We start from the raw sequence: 3989 nt of genomic DNA, 5'->3' as shown, positions 1-3989 counted from the left end.
TTTCTTAATTTTTCATGGTTCAGTAGTATTCCATAGTATATATTTACCATACTTATTTTATCCATTCACCCAATATGGATACTGAAGTTATTTCCATCTCTTGCTTAGAGTTAATAATTTTATAATGAACATAAGAGTGCAGATATATCTTCGAATAGTGACTTCGTTTCCTTTAGATATATACCTAGAGGTGGGATTACTGAATCATATGGTGATTTTACTTTTAATAATATGAATAATCTCCATACTGTTTTCCATACAAATTTATATCCCTATCACAGTACATAAGTTCCCCATTTTCCCCAATATTTACCAAAATTTGTCAGTTTTAATTTTTTGGTTTTATATATTCTAATAGGTAGTAATATCTTGTTGTGTTTTTCAGAGGTAAACAACAACAACAACAACATAATGACTTTGCCCTGAGTTTTTACGTTGAGCACTTTTTAATGCTCCTGTTGGTCATTTATATAACTTTTTTGAAAAAAAAAGTCTATTGATATCCTTTTGCTATTTTTTAAATTATATATTTTTTTCTATTTGTATCTGTTGGTTATTAACCTCTTTTCAGATATAAGATTTGTAAGTATTTTCTTCCATTCTGTGGATTGTGTTTTCATTCCCTTTTGGTTTTTTTTTGGCAATGCAGAAACTTTAGTTTGATGTAATACCATGTATTTATTTTTGCTTTTTTTGCTTGTGTTTTTGGCCTGGTATCCAAAAAACTATTGGCAAGACCAATGTCAAGGAGAATTTTTCCTATGTTTTCCTTTAGGAAATTTAGTTTCATGCATCACATTTAAGTCTTTAATCTATTTCAAGTTAAGATTTATGAGTGATATAAGGTTCCAGTTTCATGCTGGTTTATGTGACTATTCAGTTTTAAATATCATTTATTGAACAGACTATCTTTACCCATTATATATGTTGGCCCCTGTCAAATATTAGGTGACTGTATGAAAGGATTTATTTCTGGACTCTCAATTCTGTTCTACTTGTTTACTGGTCTGTTTTTATGCCAGTATACTTTATTGTTTTGAGCATGAGGGCTTTGTAGTATAGTTTCAAATCAAGAAGTGTAATTTCGCTTCTTCATTCTTTCTCAGAACTGCTTTAATTATTTGTTGTCTTTTATGGTCTCATATAAATTTTAGGATTCTTTACTTCTGTAAAAAAAAATATTGGATTTTTTAAAAAGATTTTTTATTTATTTATTTGACAGAGAGAGATGACAAGCAGGCAGAGAGGCAGGCAGAGAGAGAAGAGGTAGCAGCTTCGTGCTGAGCTGAGTGCCTGATGCAGGGCTCGATCCCAGGACCCTGGGATCATGACCTGAGCCGAAGGCAGCGGCTTAACCCACTGAGCCACCCAGGCGCCCCTAACATTGGATTTTTGATAGGAATTGAATTTACAGATGGTTTTCGGTAGTATGGACATTTTAACAATGTTAATTCTTACCATTCATAAATATGAGCTATCTTTCCATTTATGTCTCCTTCAAATTCTTTATCAATGTCATAGTTTATGGGGTACAGATCTTTCATCTTCTTAGTTAAATCTTTTCCTAAGTATTTTGTTATTTTTGATGCTATTGTGAATTAGATTGTTCTCTTTATTTTTTCAGATAGTTCATCATTAGAGTGTTAAAATGCTCCTGTCTTGTGCTTACTTTGGCAGCACATATACTAAAATTGGAATGATGCAGAGAAGATTAGCGTGATCACTGAGCAAGGATGACATGAAAAACTATTTTAAAAAAACGAAACAAAACAAAATTCCTGTCTTTTATATATTGATCTTGTATTTGGCAGCTTTATTAAATTTGTTTATTCAAAATTTTTTGTGAAGTTTTTAGGATTTTTTTACATGTAAGTTCATGTTATCCAAAAAAAGAAAATTTTACTTCTTCCGTTTTTTTTTTTTGGAGTCTTTTATTTCTTTGTGTTCCTTGTTTCTCTGGCTAGGACATCCAGTACTATGTCAAATGAGAGTAGTGAAAGTGGACACACTTGTCTTTTTTCTGATCTTTAAGGGGAAAACTTTCAAACTTTTTTGATTGAATATGAGATTAGCTCTGGGCTTGGGCTTGCAATATGTGTTTTCTCTTTAATGGATTTTTAAAATTATTTTTAAAATTTTTTTATAAACATATAATGTGTTTTTATCCCTAGGGGTACAGGTCTGTGAATCACCAGGTTTACACATTTCACCGCAGTCACCATCACTCACCATAGCACCTGCTCTCCCCAATGTCCATACCCCCACCATCCTCTCCCAACACACCTCCCCCCAGCAACCCTCATTCTGTTTTGTGAGATTCAGTCTTTTATGGTTTGTCTCCCTCCCAATCCCATCTTCTTGTATTTTTCTTTTCGTACGCCCGAAACCGCCTATGTTGCATCTCCACTTCATCATATCAGGGAGATCATATGATAGTTGTCTTTCTCAGATTGATTTATTTCGCCAAGCATAATACCCTCTAGTTCCATCCATGTCATCACAAATAGCAGGATTTCATTTTTTTGATGGCTGCACAGTATCCCATTTTACATATATACCACATCTTATTTATTGATTGATCCGTTGAAGGACATTTAGGTTCTTTCCATAGTTTAACAATTGTGGACATTTCTGCTATAAACATTTGGGTGCATGTGCCCCTTCAGAATGCCACGTTTGTATCTTTAGGGTATATACCCAGTACTACAATCACTGGGTCATAGGGTACTTCTATTTTCAGCTTTTTGAGGCACCTCCATGCTGTTTTCCAGAGTGGTTGCACCAGCTTGCATTCCCACGTACAGTGTAGGAGGGTTGCCCTTTCTCCACATCCTCGCCAGCATCTGTCATTGACTGACTTGTTAGTTTTAGCCATTCTGAAAGGTGTGAGGTGGTATCTCATTCCGGTTTTGATTTGTATTTCCCTGATGCCGAGTGATGTGGAGCATTTTTTCATGTGTCTGTTGGCCATTTGGATGTATTCTTTGCAGAAATGTCTGTTCATGTCCTCTGCCCATTTCTTGATTGGATTATTTGTTCTTAGGGTGTTGAGTTTGATAAGCTCTTTATAGATTTTGGATAGATACTGGCCCTTTATCTGGTATGTCATTTGCAAAGATCTTCTCCCAGATAACTTCTGACAGTCATCTTTTGGCTTTGTTAACTGTTTCCTTTGCTGTGCAAAAGCTTTTTGATCTGATGAAATCCCAGTAGTTCATTCTTGCCCTTGCTTCCCTTGCCTTTGGCGATGTTCCTAGGAAGAAGTTGCTGCTGCTGAGGTCAAAGAGGTTGCTACCTGTTCTCTCCTCAAGGATTTTGATGGATTCCTTTCTCACATTATGCTTCTTCATCCATTTCCAGTCTATTTTCATGTGTGGTGTAAGGAAATGGTCCAATTTCATTTTTCTGCATGTGGCTGTTCAATTTCCCCAACACCATTTGTTGAAGAGGCTGTCTTTTTTCCATAGGACATTCCTTCCTGCTTTGTTGAAGATTAGTTGACCATAGAGTTGAGGGTGTATTTCTGGGCTCTCTATTCTGTTCCATTGATCTATGTCTGTTTTGGGGACAGTTCCCTACTATCTTGATGATGACAACTTTGTAATAGAGCTTGAGGTCTGGAATTGTGATGCCAACAACTTTGGCTTTCTTTTTCAATATTCCTCTGGCTCTTCGAGGTATTTTCTGGTTCCATATGTATTTTAGGATGATTTGTCCCATTTCTTTGAAAACAATGGATGGGATTTTGATAGGGATTGCATTAAATGTGTAGATTGCTTTAGGTAGCATAGACATTTTCACAATATTTGTTCTTCCAATACAGGAGCATGGAACATTTTTCCATTTCTTTGTGTCTTCTTCAATTTCTTTCATGAGTACTTTAGAGTTTTCTGAGTATAGATTCTTTGTTAGGTTTATTCCTAGGTATCTTAGGGTTTTGTGTGCAGTTGTAAATGGGATTCACTCCTTAATTTCTATTTCTTCAGTCT

The 3989-nt window shown here is 35.2% G+C and overlaps 1 non-coding gene across 1 annotated transcript; it reads left to right on the top strand.

The window, feature by feature from the left end:
- Window positions 1-1661: 1661 nt before the first annotated feature.
- Window positions 1662-1770, top strand: LOC131813359 (U6 spliceosomal RNA). Its single transcript, XR_009346772.1, has one exon. It is a non-coding gene; the product is annotated as a U6 spliceosomal RNA (small nuclear RNA).
- Window positions 1771-3989: the final 2219 nt, after the last annotated feature.

This window comes from Mustela lutreola, chromosome 12 (assembly GCF_030435805.1).
Source record: "Mustela lutreola isolate mMusLut2 chromosome 12, mMusLut2.pri, whole genome shotgun sequence".
In the NCBI taxonomy this organism is placed as follows: Eukaryota; Metazoa; Chordata; class Mammalia; order Carnivora; family Mustelidae; genus Mustela; species Mustela lutreola.
Note: the sequence above shows the minus strand (reverse complement) of the source record. Positions and strands in the feature narration are given on the sequence as shown.